Raw genomic sequence first — 24,799 nt, 5'->3', positions numbered from 1 at the left:
TTGGCCTGTCCACGGCCCCGAGGGTGTTTACAAAATGCATGGCAGTTGTCGTGGCGCATCTTCGGCGCAACCGTGTCCACGTGTTCCCTTATCTGGACGACTGGTTGATTCGGGGCACGTCGGAACAGCAGGTGTACAGCCATGTCCGCGTGATCACCGGCATGTTTGCGAGTCTGGGCCTCTTGATAAACACAGACAAGTCCACCCTGAGGCCCACTCAGAAGGTGGAATTTATCGGGGCCGTCCTGGACGCCACTGTGGGCAGGGCCTCGCTGCCTCGGCAGCGGTTCCAGACCATGGCGGCGATCGTTCAACGCTTGCGGTCAGCCCCGTTGACGTCAGTGAGGACATGTCTAACCCTGTTAGGCCACATGGCGGCGTGCACTTTTGTGACCGACTACGCTCGGCTCCGCATGAGGCCTCTCCAGCTGTGGCTTATCAGTCATTACAGGCCAAGGCAACCGCTAGACATGTTAATCACAGTCCCCCAGAAGGTCTTAGATTCCCTCGGCTGGTGGTTGGACCAGTCCGTATTGTGTGCGGGTCTTCCCTTTCACCCGTCTCAGCCCTCGGTATCCCTGACAACGGATGCCTCAGATCTAGGCTGGGGGGCCCACCTAGGGACCCTGCGGACGCAGGGCCTATGGTCCCAGGAGGAGGTGGGGCTACACATCAACATGAGGGAGTTGAGAGCGGTCCGCCTTGCTTGCCAAACGTTTTGTCATCAGCTTCAGGGTCGTTGTGTAGCCGTGTTCACGGACAACACGACGACCATGTATTATATCAACAAGCAGGGCGGCACCAGGTCCTCCTCCCTGTGCCTCGAGGCGATACGACTCTGGGACTTTTGCGTAGCCCACTCCATTCACCTCAGGGCTTCCTTCCTTCCCGGAGTGCGGAACACGCTGGCGGATCGATTGAGCAGATCCTTCCTGTCACACGAGTGGTCCCTTCGCCCGGACGTCGCTCTCTCCATTTTCCGGAGGTGGGGTTATCCCCGGGTGGACCTCTTTGCGTCCAAGGGGAACAGGAAGTGCCAAGCGTTCTGCTCCTTTCAGGGCAGGGAGCCGGGGTCGATAGCGGATGCCTTCCTCATCCAGTGGTCGACCCACCTGTACTATGCGTTTCCTCCGTTCCCTCTGGTTCACAAGGTCCTCCTGAAGGTGCGCAGAGACAGGGCTCGTGTGATCATGGTGGCCCCGGCATGGCCCAGACAGCACTGGTACACCATGCTGCTAGACTTGGCCGTAGCCGACCCAGTTCCCCTGCCCCTTCATCCGGACCTGATTACCCAGGACCACGGGTCTCTCTGTCACCCAGACCTGCAGTCGCTGCACCTAGCGGCGTGGCTCCTGTGTGGCTAACTGGTTCCGAGCTGCGCTGCTCCACGCCTGTGAGAGAGGTGCTCTTGGGCAGCAGGAAACCGTCCACAAGAGCCACATATTCGGCAAAATGGAAACGCTTCTCCTGTTGGTGCGTAGAGAGAAATCTCCGCCCTATGGAAGTTTCGGTATCCGAAATCTTAGACTATGTTTGGTCCCTCAAAGGGCAAGGTCTGGCCTTATCGTCGTTGCGAGTCCATCTGGCAGCTATCTCCACCTTTCACCCGGGTGCGGACGGTCGCTCCGTTTTTTCTCACCCGACGGTGTCGAGATTTCTTAAAGGGCTGGAACGGTTATTCCCTAACGTCCGTCCCCCTGCTCCAACCTGGGATCTTAACCTGGTGTTGTCCCGGCTCATGGGGCCCCCCTTTGAGCCGTTAGCTACTTGCTCCCTGCTTTACCTCTCTTGGAAGGCTGCCTTTCTAGTAGCCATCACCTCGGCTAGACGGGTGTCGGAACTCCGAGCCCTTGTGGTAGACCCCCCATATACGGTCTTCCACAAAGACAAGGTACAGCTTAGACCACACCCTGCCTTTCTACCCAAGGTGGTCTCAGCCTTCCACGTCAACCAAGAGATTTTCCTCCCGGTTTTTTTCCCAAAACCTCACTCCTCAGGCAGGGAGCAGCAGCTCCACTCGCTGGATGTCCGTAGAGCTCTCGCGTTCTACATAGAGAGGACCAAACCCTTCCGCAAATCCCCCCAGCTTTTCGTGGCGGTAGCGGACCGTATGAAAGGGCTTCCTATCTCCTCCCAGAGGTTATCCTCGTGGGTTACGTCCTGCATCAGGACCTGTTATGACTTGGCCCATGTCCCTACGGGCCGTGTGACTGCGCATTCTACCAGGGCGCAGGCGTCGTCGCTAGCTTTCCTCGCCCGTGTGCCCATCCAGGAAATCTGTCGGGCAGCGACCTGGTCATCGGTCCACACCTTTGCTTCCCACTACGCCCTGGTACAGCAGTCGAGAGAGGATGCGGCCTTCGGAACGGCAGTGCTCCGTGCCGCGACTTCTCACTCCGACCCCACCGCCTAGGTATGGCTTGGGAGTCACCTAACTGGAATGGATGTGAGCAATCACTCGAAGAAGAAAAGACGGTTACTCACCTTTGTAACTGTTGTTCTTCGAGATGTGTTGCTCACATCCATTCCACACCCGCCCTCCTTCCCCACTGTCGGAGTAGCCGGCAAGAAGGAACTGAGGAGCGGGCGGGCCGGCAGGGATATATATTGGGCGCCATGGCGGCGCCACTCCAGGGGGCGACCTGCTGGCCCACTGGAGTTGCTAGGGTAAAAAGTTTCCGACGAACGTGCACGCGCGGCGCGCACACCTAACTGGAATGGATGTGAGCAACACATCTCGAAGAACAACAGTTACAAAGGTGAGTAACCGTCTTTTCTAAATTTCTAGCATATATAAAACAGTGTTGCACCATAAGAACTCAAGTTTTTAATGTCTGCTCATGAAATAACTCAATGCAGTTGGTTTTAGAAGGGGTTAATTAAAAAATATACCTGTATATGTATGTTGCTTTCTCTGCTCACAACTTCCACCTTTTTCTTTGCATAATTTGCCTCAATTATTCAGTTTAGAAGCTTGGAACCAAGCCATTTGTCAAATGCATGAGTACAATGCTCTGTTTGAGAGATGGTACAATGGTTTGTATCCAAGTGCTATTTATAGGAAGGATTAACTGGCATAGTTGAGTGTAGATAAGTGTTGGTGTGTTTTTTAATGAGTTATGCAATTACTTTTTCTGGGGCTTGGGGTCAGCAAATTTATGAGATCTTAAACTTCTGACCGTTCCCCTTCCACACAAAGATTTCTTTATCAGAAGATAAAAAATGTTCATGTGTATTAGGAGCTTTGACTCTGAACAGTCATTACTGAACTGCAAACAAGGTGCCTGAATTAGGAGCATCTCTGAGGTAAAGAATTGGCCTTAGGACAGCTAACAGGCTCTATATCTCCATTGAAAGATGAGTTGTCAAGATAACTAGGAACAAATGTTTGATCAAGTGAGGCAACCACTCCTGGACCAAATTCATCACTTACCCAACTCCCAGGAACACCTAGGGGAAGGGGTAGACACAAGGATGGATGCTTATTCTGAATTGCTGCAATTGAGGAAATCAGTCTATAGATAACTTCCTGGGTAGGAGATATCCAGGCTTATGTTTTGCCTGTCATCTAAAAGTTGAAGTGGGGAAGGGCAACAGAGAAGCTTTGGATGTGAAGTTCCTTAACAGACCTCTGAGATTCATAAAAGTCAAGATGGAGACTGGGGGATCTCCTGCAGCGGGGATATGAGAATTCTTTGTTGTCAGCTGACCTGAAATTATTGTAGTTGCATCTCTATGAACTTGATAGTTTTCACCAAACATCCTTGTTTATCAACCCTTTGAACTCTTGATTTCAAGCACAAACCTAGGCAGGAAGAGAGAATATTGTTCTGTTCATTTATGAGAAATATGGTGTTAAAGTCTAGATACCAGAAAATCTATTCCCAACCAGAATAATATTCATATGGGAATTGATGGTTCCCACAATAAATACGGCAACTTTTCCTCAGGAGAGTCATTAAGTTAAAGCCAACAACATGAAGGGCCTTTGTCCACAAAGTCATCTTGTCTAGCCTTCTTGGCAGGCTCAGTGCTTATCTTGTACATCATTACAACCTGGCTAGACTCCGTAAAAGGAAGTTGTAGACTTTCTCCTTTTATGCTTTCTGCAAGAACACTTTAAAAGTCTGTACACCAAATCCAAGATTCTTAGTACCTGCCCCTCTGCTCACTGTCTTACTCACTGTCAGAACTATTGGCAGTAATGCTGAATGGAGGGATGATTGAGTAACTCGTTCTGCATCACAATTGCTCCAAGGTTCCTCACCCAACCAGCCTGTGTAAAAGATTCAGTCTCTTAAATCTGCTCTCAGCTTATTGTGCCAGCTTTTTTAAAAAGCACAAGTTAGAACTTTTGAAGAAATTTCCCCAGTGTACATAGGCCTCGGAGTGTGGCAGGCTGATTTTGTTGCTGATTTGCATCCCATGTGTCAGGGTAGAAGAGACTCGTTTCACACTTGCAACCCTTGAATTCTCAGAAGGGAATCCAACTGGATTGAATCCTTAAAGTCTGACACTACCTAACAAGCCAGGACTGTTTGAAAAAACTTGCTGTATCTGTTGTATATCAAAGCTTTCCAAGCAAAGTCCCAGCACTTCCCTATATTGCATTTAATGAGAAATTTGAAAAACAGCAATGTAATAAAACTCATACATGTTCTGTCACTACACAGGAATCATCCAGTGCAGTATTTGACATGGGGAGGGTATCTACTGTTTATAACCTGCAAATAATTGTATGCTATTAAACTTCAAATTTTGTTCAGTCCATGTTAATGGACAACTGCGAATAATATCCCACAGTTTGACTGATCTTTTTAACAGAATACTATGGAAACCTACCTTGGCTTACGTGATATGTTTCTTGTAATAGCAAAGCTCAGATCTCCCCCGTTCTGTTGACCTGTTGCTGTCAAGCTTTTCTGTCTGGGAGAAATGGTTCTCTTCAGTAACTTTTTTTTTCCAGAGCCAATTGTAGTAGCTTGGAATTAGCAATAGTTTATAGCTTTGGAAGTTACCTCACTGGCAGGCTCTTGGAGTTGGCGCCTATCTCTGTGTCTGACTTGCAACTAAGTAGAGTCTGAGGGCAGGTCTCCAATGAGTAGTGATCGATCTATCGGGGATCAATTTATCGTGTCTAGTGTAGACACGGTAAATCGATCCCTGATTGCTCTGCTGTCGACTCCAGAACTCCACCACTGTTGAGAGGCTGAAGCGGAGCTGACAGGGGAGCAGTGGTAGTCGACCCCGCGCTGTGAAGACACAAGGTAATTCGATCTAAGACACGTTGACTTCAGCTACGCTATTCTCATCGCTGAAGTTGCGTATCTTAGATCGATTTTCTCACCCCCCACCCCCGCAGTGTAGACTAGGGCTGAAAAAGCATTCCTAAGATCTGTTGGTCCTCTTCAAACAAGAAACAACACTTCCATTTAAGCACATACTTTCCTACTTACTGAAAAACATGTACCAAAACCCATAGAGTTTCATAATGGTACTTTCCTCCAGTCAACTGCCTTTTGTGAGAAATTGAATGGACCCTAGCTTACAGAGCTAAAGCTGGTGCAACAGAAAATAAATAGCACTTCCTTTCTATAAATGCCTCGTACCTGGAGTCAGTTCTAGCAAACACTGATCTTCATGGAGCATCTTGCATACTGAGTTTTTTTTATTTTGCAAAATTTTATTTTGCTTTTAAATCATCTCAATCCAGGCAGGCACTGTGGTTTTTAGACTCATCAAGTATAGGCTTTTAAAACTTCTGACTCTGTCAGTTATACTCTTCACAGAATTATTCAAAGATGGTAACCTTGAGGTCTCACATCTCTTCTACCATAGTATGCTGTAACCTCAGCCACCAAGCACAAAAGTATAGATTTGATTTGGCTTGTTTTGTAGTTTTCTTGTTTTTGTAGACTTGTAAGGCATCTTGATTCTTTGACAGCTGGGTTTTTGTGAATCAGATTAACTGAAAGGAGTTCCATTTGGAGTAATCCTACTCAGTTTTAGGGATGTTACAATGCTGGATGCCCTTATTGCAAAAAATACCATGAAGCTGAATCTATAATGATACTGTACGTGTGCTTCCAAAGCACAAGGGTAAAAATTTTCAGCTGGTACAGTATATTCGCTTGAGTTAGTTGAGGGAAAACTGTATTTCAACTTATAGCATTCTGCTTTTACTGAATTCTAGATTATTTAAGAGTCTGCATACTTGAGAAACTTTCTAATCCACTTCTAACTGAACAGCTTTTCCAGAAACTGATTTGGAAGACCACTTTTTGTAAATGAGAGAGATTTACTGTTCCCGATAGTACCTTCTGGGATAAAAGCATTGCAGCATTCAAAGTTCAGCATAGTACCAGAGTGAAAACAAATCACTTCACTTAACTTTCTTAATGTTCCATAAAGCAAATCTGATTTTTCCTCTTGCCACTGGTGAAAATGGGTCTTTTCAGTTCAACCGTATAGAGTATAAATCTGATACTATATTGCCACTTTCAGTTTCTATAGGATGCTCTTACCAAGGAATGCTTCGTGAGTGGGGGGATAGGAATGGTAACACTATTCAAGGTATTTGGATATATAGGATCCAGGTGCCACCATTGCAGATGAAGATCTAGGATTAGAGCTTGTCCAACACCCCCCAAAAAGCAGCTCTCTTGCTGAACTGAATTTTTCTGTCAAGGGGCTTCCATCTTTTGAGCTTCACTTGAATGCTATTTTAACTAAACAATCCAGTGTTAGTTTATTTGGCCCAGGCCTCTAGGGTTCTGACCAGCAATTATTATAGTATGTACTGTAAAGGCAGACCACTTCAGTCTCCTGGGATTTGATCTTATTTTATTACAGTGTCTGTTTTTTGGCAGTTTTAAAAAGGGGTTTAAAAGTTCTTGGATGTCAAAACTCTGAACAAGAATATAAAAATTCTGCATTGAACCTTGCTTATTTGACATAGGATGCTCACCCTTGTGGTTGGTTCTCAGTCAGATGACAAAACAGTTTAGAGGCAGGAAAACTACTTACAGGATATCAAGTTGCAAGGTTAGTCTTGCAATGCATTTTTAAGCTAGTGGGGGAGCTCCTTACAATTAAGCTAAAATCCACCGTGGGATCATCTGCTGGGTATGCAAAGCCTTTTTTTTTTTTTTTTTGTGGCATTCCATCTTTCATAAAATGCAAAGAGCTGGGCCATGGAGAAATGAGGCTGATGGATGCCCAGAACAGAATCTGGGGAGGCAAGTGAAGTAATACGAACTGTAAAGAAAGAAACCTGAAACCTCTAGATGAGAATCTGTATATTTGAATATTTTTGTGAACCTGAACTTTGGCAGACCCCTTCCTTCCCCACAACCCTATCTCTGAGTAGCAGTTCTACCTTCTCTTGGGAAGCCCTGTTGCCTGTTAACTCAAATAGTTTTTCATGGCCTGGGGCATCTGCTATTGGGTAAGCCCAGAATATATTGTACTAAACAAAAGGAGCAAAGAATCCTGTGGCACCTTATAGACTAACAGACGTTTTGGAGCATGAGCTTTCGTGGGTGAATACTCACTTAGTCAGATGCATGTAGTGAAAATTTTCAGGGGCAGGTGTGTGTGTGTGTGTGTGTGTGTGTGTGTGTGTGTGTGTGTATATATATGTGTATATATATGTATAATATATATCAGTATCAATCAGGGAGGATGAGGCCCTCTTCTAGCAGTTGGAGTGTGAAAACCAAGGGAGGAGAAACTGGTTTTGTAGTTGGCAAGCCATTCACAGTCTTTGTTTAATCTTGAGCTGATGGTGTCAAATTTGCAGATGAACTGAAGCTCAGCAGTTTCTCTTTGAAGTCTGGTCCTGAAGTTTTTTTGCTCCAGGATGGCCACCTTAAGATCTGCTATTGTGTGGCCGGGGAGGTTGAAGTGTTCTTCTACAGGTTTTTGTATATTGCCATTCCTAATATCTGATTTGTGTCCATTTATCCTTTTCCGTAGAGATTGTCCAGTATGGCCGATGTACATAGCAGAGGGGCATTGCTGGCATATGATGGCATATATTACATTGGTGGACGTACAGGTGAATGAAGCGGTGATGATGTGGCTGATCTGGTTACGTCCTATGATGGTGTCGCTGGTGTAAATATGTGGGCAGAGTTGGCATTGAGGTTTGTTGCATGCATTGGTTCCTGAGTGAGTTACTATGATGCGGTGTGCAGTTACTGGTGAGAATACGCTTCTGGTTGGCAGGTTGTCTGTGGGTGAGGACTGGTCTGCCACCCAAGGCCTGTGAAAGTGTGGGATCATTGTCCAGGATGGGTTGTAGATCCCTGATGATGCATTGGAGGGGTTTTAGCTGGAGACTGTATGTGATGGTCAGTGGAGTCCTGTTGGTTTGTTTCTTGGGTTTGTCTTGCAGTAGGAGGCTTCTGGGTACACATCTGGCTCTGTTGATCTTTTTCCTTATTTCCTCATGCGGGTATTGTAGTTTTGAGAATGCTTGGTGGAGATTTTGTAGGTGTTGGTCTCTGTCTGAGGGGTTAGAGCAGATGCGGTTGTACCTCAGTGCTTGGCTGTAGACAATGGATCGTGTGGTGTGCCCGGGATGGAAGCTGGAGGCATGAAGGTAGGCATAGCGGTCGGTAGGTTTTCGGTATAGGGTGGTGATAATGTGACCATCACTTATTTGCACTGTGATGTCTAGGAAGTGGACTTCTCATGTAGATTGGTCCAGGCTGAGGTTGATGGTGGGGTGGAAGCCGTTTAAATCGTGCTAAACAGATTGCCAGTTGGTGCTTGGTAAGGGGCCTTGGGCTCCTCAACAGCTGTGCATGTTCTCCAATAGCTTTAAAAACCTTTCTAGGAAGGAACATGTTAATCAAACACTGACCCAAACCTTGTGATTTTGATTTGGGACTGAGCTTAGGTTTGGGTCAGCTTATGATAGCCCTCATTGTGGGGAAACTGGCTTGAACTCCCCAAACAGAAATACAGTACTAAGTCTTGAGTAGATTCAATAGCACTGTGTATTGTTCAGGTACTGGAGCACAGCTTGCTGAGCAGTCAACAGGAAAATCTGCTCTCACTTGGTTAACCACAAGTCCTATATGACAGACAATCTCTTTGATAGCAGTGAAGGTCAAAAGCTACAGATGAACAGATAGGAGCAAGTTAACATAGAATGTGAAACTTTAATTGGACCCACCTTAAATCTGACATTTAACATACAAATCTAGCTACACAGTTGATTTGGTGGGGATAGCTTAAAGAGGGAGGTTTTTGTTGGGTTTTTTACTCCTCCTATTTACCTACTTCATGCAGCAGAAATGAATTGTTCTTGTTAGTGTAAACATTGAGCACAGTTCACTGTCCATCATCAACTTGCCCGCAGAAGCTCCTTGATCTGGAAAGTAAAGAATAGTACAAAGTGGTCTTCAGAAGACCCTATTTCTGTTTGTCTTTACAGCTAACATAATATGCCTATTACCTAATTGACACACCCGAGCGGTGTAGTAGGACTACATCAAAGGTGAGTAGAGGAGCAGGTATGGTGGTTTCAAAGCTATTTGGATTGGTTATTTCTCCTTTCTGCCAATCCATTTGATCATAGGATTAGTCTAAGGGATTAGCAATGCTTTTTGAAAGGAGTGTGTGGGGAAAATACCTAGTCTACCATGCGATGGGATAGCTATTCATGGAAACTATAGTATGCAAAACTGTAAAATAAACTGGAGGGAAGTGTAATTTTTTCTTTAGCTTAATAAAGCTGTTACCTCTTAAAATCAATCGTTATTTGCAATTAACTCATTATGGAATAGGAATTGTAACACTTGAAACCACAGAAAGTGATTTAAAGAAAAAATGTATGCAGACAGCGCAGCTACTAATGAGTAAGGTTGACTGATCCTCTGTTTGAAATGTCTGATTTAATTTTTTTCTTTTGATAACAGAAATTGTTGCCATGCTAGCCCAAATAGTTAGTAATTTTAGTAGTTTAAAATTGGATAACTGGTATAATGCCATAAAGTACTTGATAATTCTAGATTGTCAGATAATCCCAGATTTTGCCTGTTAATGTACAGAGAATATTGTCTTTGTCTCTGACTGTGCCCTGTTAAAGTATGATACAGGCACTGCATTATGTCATGCAATATTGAAGTTTGCAAAATGGCATGGAAATCTAATCTGTTAAGTCTGTTTTGTTTGTCTTCACAAAACGCTAACTGCTGTAGGAGACATTATTAAAAATAAACATTGCTTCATACACTTCCAGTAGTCCCGCTAGTCACTTGATTAATCAGCCTTAGAGTCACACATTCTGTATGACATGCAAAATACTTCATGCAAGTAAGTTTATAGGGGCTGGTGCCTAAGCTAGCTTCTAAAAATACTATTGTGGTTTGATATTGTAATAAGTCAAGTCAGAGAGCATATTTTAATTTCAGGATGAAAGCATTTACTTGGTAGAGGGGAGAGGAATAAAAATAGGTAGAAAACGTGATTTATATTGCAAGCGTGGATTGAGCTGGGGGAAGGAATGATGGAAGAAAGCAGGTGTCTAACTTGCTGACAAATTTAGTATAGGTTGCACAAAACAATAAAACTTCATTGGCTATACAGTGACTTGGAACAATTATATAACCTTTAACCTCGTTCCAGTGTCCAGTCTGATTTTTACTGCAGTTGGAAACATGCCATTGTTTGTCTTTGATCAATTTACATAAATAGATCCTGGAGGGTCATGTGAAACTATCATGAGCTTTTTAAAAACAGCATAGTAGTTACCTTTTCTCTGCTGCCTGTATTGCTTTAACAGGTGGTGTGGTTTATGAAAGTCTGTCTCTTTACTGTGTATTGCCCTGGCTTTAAATACCTTAAGGAAATCCTTGCCCATGGCATACTTTCATGAGAAAAATGTGGAACAAATGTTTTTAGAAGATACGGGTAGAATTGTCCAGTATTGAAGCAAACTAGGACGTCTGCAAAGACACAGTCACTGTACACCGCCAGTGATTGAAACCTCTACTTCTGATAAATTTTACTGTAACTTTAAGTTGGAGTCGATGAGGAAGGCTTGTGGTTTAAGCACCTTCCTGAAGAACTGAAAGGTTGTCTCAGAGAAGATGGCATTTCTTTCTGTAAGTCAGTGGAAATTATATTTAAGTGCTAAGTTACAGGCTTTCAGCCAACTCATGGCCACTGCTTTTTTATTTTGTATAGCAAAACTTTTCCATCTACTGCGGTAGGGAATTCAAAGATAAAAGACCCTATGTGTACAGCTGTTGTATTTTGTAACCACATCGTATTGTATTTGTCTCCTTTCTAGCAGACATTTTACTTGGTTATTGGTGGGACAATGAAAACACTTTAAGGCCTTCTTGCAGATAAAATGACTTCTGTTGTAACTATCTTTCCTTGTTTGGTTTCTCAACTGCTGTACTAGTTAAGCATGTGAGCTTCATGATGGGAAGACTGTCTATTTGCGGCTGCATGCAGATATGCCATCTGAACTTAAATTATTGCATGGGAACTGGAATTAGCACCCATGTACTTCTTGAAACATGACCTCTGCTATTTCAGAAGAATTAGTTTGTCAATATTTTATATTCCTACCATGCTGGGACAGTTCTCGGGGTACCCAGGACTGAGAGCCCCTTTTTATCCCCTGCCCCAGCAAGAGGGAGTCTTGCACAAGGTAGCTGGGTGTTACCTTCCTAACACCGTTGGCCTGTTAGTCAGTCATGCAGTCTCCCCTGGGTTATGCCAGCCCTGTCTTTGCCTTGCAAGTTAGCAAAAAGTGCATCCAGTCCCCGAGTCCCCTTGAAGCATTCCCCTGCGATATCCAGCCTCTGATACTTGGCTATGCAGAAACCCCAGGTCCCCTGCTCTCAAAAGTGCAGTGGACCCCAGTTTGCCAATTTGACCTTAAGGCACTGCACTTATGAGCACTTATAACACAAAGAAGATTTATTTAAAATACACTAGAGATACCATTAGAAACAAGAGAATGTGATGGAAACGAATGGTTGTAATACAAAACAAAATCATAAAATGCAAATAGGACCTACACTTTTATAGGTACCTTTCCTATCCAATAAAAACAGGTTTCTACCGCCAAAGTTCAATCTTGCAGAACTGGCTGGCTTCCCAGGCGCCTCCAGTTTTTCATGAAACATTCCCGTTTAACAAGATGTCTCCTCAGCGAATGAATGCAGAGTGCCTCTCCCCATCCTGTGATATACTGAAAATTAGTCTTTTTGTCTTTATTCACAGGCAGGGCGATCCGCTGTCTTTTACAATGTTCCATTTTACCTCCAACTGATTTTGATTGTTTGCAGCTGTCTTTGATGGTTTTCATTGAATGTGCTGAGATGGGGCAAGGGTAGACAATTGGGTCTTGCATTACCTCACTGGGGAGTGGTGACAACTCCCTCCCACTTGAATGGGCCTTTGTCAAGACTTATGGTTTCCTGGTGACTATGCCTGGCTTATGGTCTTGGAGTTATTTTTCAGTATGGTTACATGTTTCTTAAGTATTAACCATGTACACATCTCACAATGGTTAGGAGTACTGGTAAGTTACAAGTTTTCAGTAGAGACCTCAGATGCTACCTTTCATGGATAAATACCATGAAAGTGGTGTATTGATCGTAATGAGTTTGCTTGTTGGCATCAGTGTCACGTATGCATCTAGCCACCAGCTGAAAATTGAAGTCTGTGGGGGTGGGACACAAACTAGAGTTCTGTCCGTCATTACACTGCACAGTATGGAAGTTCATTCTGCTGTATTCTCTGTCTGAGATGCTTAGCACTTAAGCCTGATCCAGTACTGGGTTTGGAATAGCTGAGTTGCAGTTAATTTCAGGTTTGAGTTCTTGGCTCAAACTCTTTTAAGGATCACTTCAGGGGTTCCTGCATTAATATAAGATAATTTGTCTGTCTGACCCTACCGTCAGAGCCCCCCGCCTCCCAAAGACACTATGCTTAGGTTTTTGGGAAATAACCATGATCTCTCCTTTCATATATGTAGAAAGGAAAACGACATGCATTGCAGTGAAAGGACCACCATTCTAAAAGCAATACGCATTACATTGGTTAATTACACTGAAGTGTTAAAATAGAAGGATTAACAAGTGCAGAAAAGAGAAGGGTAAATAGGATTTCATGTCGGCAGGAAAGTTCTTGTGGTTTTAGGATGAGACTAAGAACTAGTTTGAATTCAAAATGAGGTGGCACAAGTGACGCAAGAAATGTCACGGGAAGATTTAGCAGAAAAGATGGAAGTGTATGTATGGCCAGTATGAAGGTGTGGATGTCAAGTTCTTAACTTATACTGTATCATTTTGTAGGGTTTGGAATATTATACAACTAGATAGGGGTATTTTAAAACTTCACTTTTACATGTAAAACTGCAATAGAAAACTATTCTATGAAACCGTTGACATTTCTTGAGTTGTCAACATCTATAAACTTGTGAATTGATAGATTTCATACATACTGACTATAAGTCTTTTTCAAGCAGCCAGTCTGAGACTTTCTAATATCAACTGTCACTCATTTTACAACTGAAGTAGCCTTTTGCTGTTATAAAAGGCCTCTGTGGAGGCATAGATTAAATTCTTGTCATGAGCTATAGACCATTCTTACCCTGGAATACTAGAATGTAAATTAATTCCCAATCTGGAATGTTTCAACAAACTAGAAACGTTAGGTGTTTACACGTTGATAAAATGGTTCGGGCGAAATATGAATGTACTCTAATTTTCCTTCAAATGCCGACTTTAGTAAATCAAATAAAGTTAATTCTGTTTGGGTTTTTTTATTCCCTCATTTTCCTGCTCCCTGCAAGTCTTGGTTTTAGGCAGAAGTACGGAAGGCTTACAAGAAGGTATGGTATTTCTTGACCCGGCAAAAGCATTAAAGCTTTTCAAGCCTGGTCTTATGAGGTTGCCAAAATAGAGACCTGGAATAATATCTAAACTGAACCTCTTATTCCGTTAGGGTTTGCTAGTGGCTACTGAATCTGTTTGTCTGGACTGTTCTGGTTAATGAACTATAAGTCCTAAGCCACGGTTCTTGGAATTAGGAGCTTCACTGCCTTGTCATCTGTAAGAACTTCATAGCGCAACCCAGTGAGGAAAACATTCTTCAGCTCTTTTATATCAAACTGCCTTAGCGCCTAGTATCTTAGATTATGGGGAATACAAAATGCATATTTTGATCAGATTTTCTGCTGTTTGTGTTTTTAGGATAATGTAGATCAGACTTCAGCTCACACTCGGAGAGATCTGGTGGAACCAGGATTCCAAGAACCATCTAATCGCATTTCTTTAAATCACCAAGGTAAGGAATGGGGTGGAATTAGGTCTGGTCAAGATGCTGGGAAGGGAACCCTGGAAGTGTATGTTCTAAAGTAATTTGACTTCTACATTTGTTTCTGCACCTGGTGATGTGCAAGTTGAAAACATTTAATTGTTTATATCCTCTTTTTTGCAAACTGCTTTGTGAGTTATGAATGAAGAAGACCAGGAGATCCTTTAGTAATATCGTTTTCTCCATTTTGTGCAGCTGCTTTGTTTTTCACCAAAACAGGTTTTTTAAATACTAAAACGCCTGTAATACTGCATTACGAATTTAGTTAGGTCCTAACAAGGAATAGCTTTCTGTCTTCAGAGTACTGATTCTTTTGGAAGAGTTGATGCATATAGATTGGCAAGGGGAGTGACATCCTTACCTGCTTTGCATGTTATATTATCAACTCTTACAGGTAAAAGAGAACCCTAAATTCATGTCATAATGCCTAAACAAAAGTGAAATTTTTTCATATGGCTTGTGTAATTATTTCCCTTATGAAAAGTCCCATAACAGCTTTATTTCTTGTCCCTATTAATGAGGTTAGTTGTGACATTTGAGAGCTCCTGGAGTATAACCTGATCGAGCCCCCATGGGGTTAGGGTTTAGACAAATACATAGACCTTGCTGTGGACAGTTGGGTTCTATAAAAACTTTATACGTCTCTATAGCACTTAAACACTGTATTTCCTATGGAGTGATTCAAACTTCTAGAAAAAGGATAGTTTACATTCTGTAGGATTTTTTTTCTATAACAGTATCCATATATTAATTATGGAAGGGCTCACATTAAGTGCCAACTACTTGCTGCTTCAATTGTAGTAGAGTGCTCAGCACTTTCTGAAAACCAGCCCTAAGTGCCATTAGTTTAACGCAGCTGTTAACCTTGACACAGACAGTACAGTAATAAGGCACCATTAACAATGTGCAACAGGATTAAGTTAACTTTTCTGAAAAATGCTGGAAATTTAGTTTCTCTGTTTATTTGTCAGTATCAGCAAGATTTGAATTTAATGATTTGCAAACCTCCCAGAGTTTTCAAAAGTAGTTTATGTTCTTGAATTCTTTTGTAATCTGAGCCTACCCTTTTCAGGTTTTTAATTTCTTTCCCTAAAACCTGTGCTATGTATTAAGGGTTGAACATACTTGATTGCCACAAACAGATATCCTGGCCCCTGTATGCACTTTGTATTTCTGCAACATTCCATTTTTTGTTCACCTCAGACTGCCTTTCCCACACTCTAACTAAATCTTCCTTGTTGCATCCAAACCCCTTGAAAGACTTGATTTAAATGGCATTCTCTGAAGCCATCAGTAGATTTCCTTCTTTGTAACCAGATGTAAGACTTCTTCCAAAAAGTTACTGTCTTCTCAGGCACATGCCATAGAATTAGAATGTAAACCTGTTGCTGCTTAATAGTGCTCATTGAGATAGAGTTAGGATCTTGATTGTGTTGAAGACTTGGGAAGCCTCACTTTCTGATGCCAGAAGCCCTTTTCCTAGGTCAGGATATTCTCAATAGATAAATGCTTTTTTCCCCTCCGCCCCCCCCTCCACTCCTGTTTTCCTAATGTGGATTTAATATAATCTAATTCAAGTGAATGTATAACACTAGGGCATATGACATTGGGAATACCATAAATAAATCCTGATTTGCCTTGGGTATTCGCTTAGTCACCTTCCATCATGATACTAGTTATGATTCTCAGAACCATCGTCACTGTATGCCCATGCATTGTGTACACTCGTTCCTTGGCTTTAACCTTCTGAGATTTCTTGGAAATAATGTTCAAAGTGAGATGCTCTCTACGAGGGACAGCACTTGAAATATTTTGTCCCACATAACTGGTATGTTGGAAGCTTGCGAGTGGGTCAGCAAAAGTATTCAATATTTCTGCTTCAGCATTATGCTATCTGAAAAGGTCCATACATGGGCTCTATTTAGATATCCACAAACTGTAATGTGTGTTCTTCATTGTTGCGTACCTTCATTGTGCTCTAGCAAATTAAGGATTCTGATCTCTGGGTACGCTCTCCAGTAATTCCAGCTATCTCCTCTCATTTGTTACTATCAGTGATCACATGAAGACTTATTTGACACCTGATATTTCTCTGCCTGAACTACTTTGAGTCCTGCAAACTACTCCGACGTATTTAACAATTGTGGTTAAATGGAATGTGTTTCGTAATGTCAGTGGCTGCTTTAAGGGACACTTGAACAATAAGGCCAATATTTGATATAATTAATAATATGCTATCAATGAGTAAGTAAAGGCCAATTTTGTTGGACCCAAAACCAAAATTGTTGTGCAGCAGATGAATAGAAACTGTCAAGTCATGTCTCAAACCCACTTCTAGGTTTTCTGCTAAAATTGGAATAATAAGGGTAAATATAGCTGGTATTTAGTTTGCAAGTGAACTTGCATGCTAACATGGATACATATTGTAATCATACTGTTTGTATAGGGAGCATGGACTGAGCAGAGGACTAGGAACTAGAAATGTCAGCATTCTAATCCTGACTCTCCCACAGATTGTGTGGCCTCTGACATTTCATTTAACTGCTGCTGCTCCTCCCCCTTTTTACAGTGGAGAAAATAACCTAGTTTAATGCTTTTATAGCACTATGAAAATGTAAACTGTTAATGCTAAATTACTACGTCAAGTTACATGCTCGTTCTCTCTGGTATTATGACCTGCTCATACACTACTCTGCAAACCTATGAAAAGTGCAGTCTTATCCAGTAACTGTAGAGCAAAAGTCCTTCAACACTGAACAGGTTCAGAGCTGTTTGAAATTCTTAGACACAATGTTTGTATCACAAAACGCTCGCTTTTGAAAACTGAAATATTGCGTGAGAACATACCAGTTTTGAGACCGCTTTCATTAGGAAAGGTTTCTAAGGTCCAGGATGGAATTTCTGGTCACAACCAGAGAAAGCATGTTGTGGTCCAAACACTCGCTGCGATGTGGGAGACCTAGCTTCAGATCTCTACTCTGCCTGATTCACACCAGGTATTTGAACTTCTCCCACATACCGGGTGAGTTTATTAACCACTGGTCTATCAGTTACTCTGGGTGGATGGGTCTTTCTCTGGGTTTTTTTGTTTTGCTGACTTTGTGTGTGTGAAAAATCTTCACAATGTCCGTTACATCCTGACACAGAATGGGAAAACTTGCAAAATCTCACCGTTTTGCAAGACAATTGGTTTCTCGCTCAGTTCTGTTGAGGCCAGATTGATGATGGGGTTCTGGCTGGAGTTCCAGGGCAGTGCATGTGTGTGTATGTGTATGTGTATGTATTTGTGTAAAAAGGCAGGGGGCTGCTTCTGGTGGGTGGGTATGAATGTGTAAAAAGGCAAGAGGCTCAGAGAGGATAGATAGAAAGGTGGGAGAGTCCTGGCTGCAAGTGGGAGGCCTTTACCCAGGCAGCTTCAGCTCCAGTTCAGTTTTGTTCCAAGGCTTCTGGTTCCTAGTTCCCCTCTAGATCCTTCTGAGACTAGGAGCTCTGCCAGTCTCACTGCAGGCCCTGGTGCCCCTAGAGAGCCTTTTCCCACAGGTCCTCCTGCCCTGGTCCATGGGCTCAACTCCTTCCTCTAGGACGGTTAAAGGGATTCCACAACCCTCCTTCCTGAGACCATGCTGTGATTGAAGCCAGCTTCTCCGTCCCACCAATATCCAGGTTCCAACCCTATTCCATAGAGCTTCTCTTGGTCCTTAACACACTTCTTCCCCTTGTTTCTGGGGCACAGTAGCCCTCCTTTATGGGGCTTTGGTATGATTCAGGCAGGCTTCCCTAGTCCACCAATCTCCCTCCTGGTTTTGGTTCCTATTCCAGGGAGTCACTCTCCAGTAATTCTCCTCTTCCAGGCTACCTGCTCTCTTTCCATCTGGGAGTCACCTAGCTGGGTTTTATCATATTAGAGAGAGCTATTTGATTAACATCTGGTCCCATCCCCCAGCTAGTCTGCTGCTCCCTTGAACACCTGCTTCCTCAAAGAGACCATGCCATGGAATAGGGTTTGGCTGGCCCCAGTCCCTGCCACCTCTTAAAAGGGAACAACCAGCTAGTAAGAGTGTAACAAGGGCAGGAAGCTCACCTACCACCAGCAGTACATGTAACACAGTTTGGGAAATCATGCTTTAGCAAATCTTTAACCTGAGCAGATGTTCTGAAGGAATTTGGCCTCTTTAGAGATGGATGAACTATTTTAGATAGTGTATACAGTATTAGTTGTCTAATTTTGTGAAATGCTGCAACAGAACTTTCAGCATCCCATATTTGTTATGCTGTTGTATGCCCACTCGTTGCCATTTTATGATTGACCCCAATGAAAGTTAAGCTCTCTGAATGCAGCAGACTTAACAGCTTCTATCAATCATTAGTTTACCAGCTGCTCGTAAACAACAACCCCCCTCCTCCCTTTTATAAGTGAACAGCTTTGCTACAAGTGCTTCCAGTTCAAAATCATGCTTTCTTCCCATGGCCTGTACAAGAGTGATTAGACTTGGCTGAGAAATCTGAATCTCTTCTATTCCCTGTAAGCCGGAAAAAGAGGGCACAAGTGAGAGCTTTATCTGAGGGCTGAGAAACTCTTGTCAAATGTATCTACCTAAATAAGCTCTTTCATGCTACAGGCATTCCAAGTACTTGTTTGCAGCCAAATCATCCTTCCACAGAGGCAGCCATTTTTTAAAAAAAGGCTAAGCATTTAAGGGTGAGGAAGGGGAATAGGGAGTACATTCCCTCAAGGGGTCTTGCAACTTGCACTCCTTGTATACAATTGTTTTTACAACAGCTATAAAAATAGTATTTTTGCTATTTCCAATACACTTTTCTGATATGAGTCACTTCCATGAGCAACAAGTACTTTAGACTGAAATCATTGTTTGATATTAATACTGAATGATCCCTCCATTTAAAGGTAGGGTATACAAGTACAGTCCTCAGACAGCATGAAATTGGGGAGTATCTTCCTGTACCTCTGGAAAGCTGTGGGTGATGTGCCATAGCACTTAGAAGAGGTTTTGTAAGATTGAAGCCATTGAGAATAAAGAAATAAGAGACCTCAACAAACGGTGTAAAATTTGAAGACATGGAAAAGGCTGAAATGCTCAGGCTCTGTTTCCGTATTCAGGAAGCAGAATATTGTTTGAAAAAATGATTCAGTTCTGGGAAATCGTAGCAAAAATTTAAGATGGGGTAAAAAATGAAGCACTGAAATTATATGGTGTTTATTGAAGGGTTATTAAGGAAAGTGACTAAGTGTATCAGAACAGTTATTTAACATCTTTAAAACTACGAGGAGAAAAGGGGAAGTAATAGCATGATTAGACTGGGACAACTAAAGTTGCATTTTTGGGAGGGGGGGGGAAGAATGGTGAAAGGAAGATTTGAGGAAACGGCAGGCCACTTAATCTTAGCTCAGTTCCACATAAAAATAAGAGCAACGTTCAATATTTTACACTCAAATAGTAATTTGTGGAGTGCTTTGGTATGTTTGTGGAGTGCTGAAGTACAGCAGTCTGTACGCTGCCCAACAGCAGAGGGTGCAGAAGGAGAGAGCGAGGGCAATTGTAGCTAAGAGTACTTTGGTGAAACTCTCATCACAATGTCATTTATGGGGTCTTTTGCTAGACCCACCAGAAATTTTTATATTTTGACATTTTTGTCTTGATCCCCAATGAGGGTGAAAAGTCAAAATAGCAAAAACCTTTTGTGGAACAATAAGTTCCGAGAAGCATTGATTTGGAAATGTCAAAATATTTTAGGTAGATAGCAGTCTGCCTCTGCTGTGCCTCATGGGCATTGTTGTAGTGGGAGGGAGCCTCATGTTCATGTTCTCCCCAGTAGTCTGACCAGACAGCCCAGCCTATGTTTCCCTTGATGTGCTACAGCCTCTCCCTCTGGTTGTGCTGCTGTAGAGGAGTGCCAGAGAAGTTAGTCTACCCTTCCCACTAGGATGCTCATGAAGTTATTAATGCTGCTTAACTATACTGCCCAGCAAAGAGAAGTGGCTCACCATGTGGAAGATAATGGGAATGTGCGGCAGGCTCCCAGTACAAATCAATTGAATGAAATTCTCTTTCAGACTTCAGAAGGGTTAAACCCTTAAGCCTGTGCTGCTACTGTGTCTATTCCCTTTTATTTGCACTTCACTCACATTGTGAAAGCTCAGTGGTTTTTCTAGAAAATCCTTAAGTAGTGTCAAACCCATCTCTAGAGGACAGTTGAAGGTGGTGATCATCATTTTATAATGCATTGTATTTACTTGTATCCCAGTTACTTTTTTGAGAGGTCTCACAGCTACTTACTATTCAGTATTTAGTAGTTGAATGCAAATTAAGCAGCACTTGATCATAACTTCTTAAAAAGAAATAATGTATTAGGTAAACTACTAGGATATTCTTAATGTACAAACAGTCAAATTCTTCTTGCTGCCTACACAAATGCATTACAACCCTTTTTTCTTATGCATATACAATTTTCCTCTTCAGAATATTCTGCTTTGCTGTAAAGTCTAAAATTCTGTATGTCACAGGAGTTCTTTACTTTCCTTTCAAAACTAGAATGAACAGTGCTATACCTCACGCCATAGCCAGATTATTCATTAGCAGACAACAGTTTGATATGACTAGTCCGTAGGTCTGCCTTGTTCACATGAGAAGATCTTGCCTGCAGTTAAAGTGATGTAGATGCTGGTTTTAAGAATATAAACAGTCAGTTTTCTAGTTTTCCAAAGAGCGCTCACGGTCTTTGGGAATCTGCCCTAAGAACAGAGTTCAATTTAGTTCACAAATTAATAGCAAAAATGTGACTTTTGTAGGCTCAAGTGTCTAGAGATAACAAAAACTCCCCTGCCAGCACACCATGTATATCTATAAAATCCACTCTAGTTGACTATTTTGTGTGCTGCTTTAATGACTGGCATAGACATAGTCAGAGTGGTACTTGCTAATCCCCCTTTTCCAGCATTCCTGTTCCAGTTCAATCTAAATAGCTTTAGTTAGGACTCATATGCCAGTATGGCCTATTCCTTTTGTGTCCCTCCTCCCGCAAGCTTTGATTGGCTTACTTCCACAAATCTCTGACTTCTGTATTTTTCTTTGACAGCCAATGAGTGTGCCTAGTAAATATCAGCACTCTGGATTGTCTTTCACTTCAGTACTGGGAAAACACCAGGGTCGTCAGGATGTGCTATTATCAGAACTCAAGCCTGCTTTGTGGAGATACAAATAAGTCCTGAACTTAAAATGTAGAATGAAAAAGCAGTATATAAATTGAGTGATCAGTAGGAGACATTGCCATTGGTACTGAAGAAATCAATGCCGAAAGCAGCCAGATTTCCATGAGTCCTTGCACAGTGGCAACAGCATTTGTATAACTTACTGCAACTATCATCAGTGCAAAAAAGGTTTACTGTAATTGCATGTGAAGGTGAGCATCTACTTCCCAACTAGCTTACTATAGTACCTTCCACCTTATTTCAGATAAATCCGTTCTTATTACTTTGTGTCTAATCTTGTTATCTTTATTACTTCCAGGGCACAGTATATAAGAGCTTGCACAGAGGTTTGGCCTTTTCCTTAGTTTATATGGCCACTTTCTAAACCCATTGGCTGAGATATCTGCTTAAAACAAGAACTGAACAAAGAAGAGAATGGGCTATTTTTAGTTTAGAGAAAAAAATCTGGTCCCAGAGGTTTGAATCAAATTACAGGAGGAACAAATTGACCAGTAATTGCGTTAACTGGAAAATTCTGTACATAAGGCTGCTAGTGATTTGAAAAGAGAAGAAACAGACCAGAAGCCATTTAGTGTGCATGTAGATGGGTGTTTTTCTACGTATTTTGCCTAGCTGACCAGCTATCCTTTTGGGCATCTGTTCTTATCTAGATATGTTTTTACTCAGTGGAAACTCTCAACATGAGGGACTCAGCCCCCTATAACTGTATAATAAGAACTGTGATCCTCATCCTGCAAACATTTCAGCACATGCATAATTCTACTCCTGTGACTTCAGTGGAACTAAGTGAAGTAAAGAAGCATGTGTGCTCACTGTTTGCAGGCAAGAGGACCAAATCGTACTGAAATCCAGCAGCGTTAAATCTGAATTTTTATAATCCTGCTTCAGGACAGGGAAAGGACCTCAAGAGATCATCTGTATTCCAGCCCCACATTCCTATATTTGTATTAAGAGGTAAAGGTAAGGTATTTAGGGCAGAGAACATCTTTCGTGGTTGTACAGAGCTTAGCACAAGGCTGGTGCCTTTAGGCAACTCAATAATGTAAATAAAAATAATCTTTAAATCACCCTTTTAAAACGAGCCAAAACTTGGAAAGTGCTAAAATTTTGTGTGTGAGAGAGAGGGAGAGAGACAAAGGAGTGAGCTTTTTAGGTTGTCTTATTCAATGCCTTAGAGAAATGACAGGTTCTTAAGACTTCTAAGAGTTACCACCATATTTGTAATGGATCCTGGAGGCATACTGAAGAGGAAATGACTTCTGATGCTCAATGTTTGTGAAGAAGACAGGAGGTGGAGCTGGTCCACTTAACTTTTGGACCAACCTCCTTAGTAAACTGGAGCTATTTAAACTCAAGACAGCTGAGAAAGTATCAATTTATATTTAAGTGTATCATGGCAGGTTTGGGCTCAAAGGAGACAAACTGTTGATTGAAGAATATATTTTTATCTCCAGTTACTCCACGGAGGTTCATAAGGTCTGAATTTGAAATATTTGGAAACTCTTGGGTTTGTATTCATTTCTTGTTTTCGTTTTTATTTTATTAAGTAATCTCTGTTTAAATAATGCACCTAATGGCTAATATAAGATTCTGACTTTCTTTGACCAGTTACCTTCCAGCATGAGAAGGTGATTGCCTTTTTAAAAGTTATTCTCCATCTGGATGGATCAATTTTAAATTACAAGGTTAGTTAATACTAACTCTCTCTCTAAAGTGTTCCAGTGGCTTTAAAAAAACAACAACCTTCAAATCCTCAAGTTCAAAACCCTGTGTGTACAAATCCGTTCTAGTGATAGGATGTTTCTCTAGTGGGTCCCTTCAAACTCTTTGTCATACAAGTGGGAAGCAAATGAGAATCTGTTAATTTGGGGTCATAGGTAAGTGAACATTTACATCTTGCTGCCTAGTTTTTTCCTGGCTCCCATTTCCATTTATGGGGAGCTAATACCCTTACACTGGTCATACTCTTGCATCATCTCTCCATGTATAGGTTGTCAAAGTATGTGCTCTCTAGACAAATGTGCCCTCCGTCATCACACAGCTGTATGTGTGTGTCTTAGATTCAGCTCACATGCAGCTGCCAAGTGAAATACCACAACTTAATTTGTTTTATTTAAACGGTGTCGAGTGTGGTGCTGCTAGGTGCATAATGCATCAGTCATTTATTTAGGAGCATAGGTATTCCATTCAATGAGTGCGTATCTCCTAATGATCTAAACAATGCAATCGGTGCACTTTGATAGATACTAGAACTCTCTTCTGCACTGACTGTGACACCCATTCCCAACAGCAGAACTGGCAATTTGTTTGTGCAACTGCTCTGGTTGTGATGCCCGTCTTGCATTGCTTGGAACAGCTGTTTCCCTCATATGTCAAATAGAAAATCAGGTCTAACACCACAGTTCTTCCTAGTTTCTAGCAGGAGGAGTAGAATAGAAATAGCACTTGGCATGTGTAGGTACCATAGATTAGTTAAGAGGTGGTGTCTGATTCAGTTTCCCTCCCTCCAACCCCCAGGGGGAAATCTCAGGAGATACATGTCTTTGAAATATCACCCATTTTTATGGAAACCTCCAAAAAGCAAGTAATCTCTACAGCCTTTAAAATACATCAGTCATAGATGATGAGTCAAGCTCTTCACCTCAGTCTCCAACTTAGGAGTTCTCATGTAAATTCAGCGCTCCATGGAACCATTGCTAATGTTGCCGCTCTGGTATTAAGAAGCTAGTTCTGCCTTTAAATTAAGCTGATGGTAAAACCTGAAGAGGATCAAATTCTGATACTTTTGTGTTGTCAAAGTAGAATATTAAATAAAAATATGGTCTATTGGCTAGTAAAATCAGCCCCTAAACTTAGTGTAAAGCTAGTTGATCCGCTCTAGTGGGAAAAACTGAGTGGGATAGCCTACATTTTATATTATTTTTTCTAGCCTGTTGTATTGGTCTCCTAGGGCATGTCTACACTTACCTCCAGAGTGACTGATCCAGCAGGGGTCGATTTTTATCGCGTCTAGTGAAGACGTGATAAATTGACTGCCGAGCGCGCTCCCATTGACTCCGGTACTCCACCGAAGCAAGAGGCACAGGCGGAGTCAACGGGGGAGCATCAGCAGTCACCTTACCGCAGTGAAGACATTGCGGTAAGTAGATCTAAGTACGTTGACTTCAGCTACGTTATTTACGTAGCTGAAGTTGCGTAACTTAGATCGATTTTCCTCCC

The 24,799-nt window shown here is 42.2% G+C and overlaps 1 protein-coding gene across 2 annotated transcripts in view; it reads left to right on the top strand.

Moving 5' to 3' along the window:
- GRB10 (growth factor receptor bound protein 10) overlaps nt 1-24,799 on the top strand; it is a 159,944-nt gene that overhangs the window by 28,977 nt on the left and 106,168 nt on the right. Inside the window, exon 2 of one of the 2 annotated variants that reach the window (XM_030551470.1) lies at nt 14,229-14,322. The gene's annotated coding sequence lies outside the window, so the exon portion shown is untranslated. Of the gene's footprint in view, nt 1-14,228; nt 14,323-21,733; nt 21,772-24,799 lie in introns of those variants that run through there. The other variant, XM_030551471.1, reaches the window with a different exon arrangement.

Source organism: Gopherus evgoodei, chromosome 2 (assembly GCF_007399415.2).
Source record: "Gopherus evgoodei ecotype Sinaloan lineage chromosome 2, rGopEvg1_v1.p, whole genome shotgun sequence".
Taxonomy (NCBI): domain Eukaryota; kingdom Metazoa; phylum Chordata; order Testudines; family Testudinidae; genus Gopherus; species Gopherus evgoodei.
Note: the sequence above shows the minus strand (reverse complement) of the source record. Positions and strands in the feature narration are given on the sequence as shown.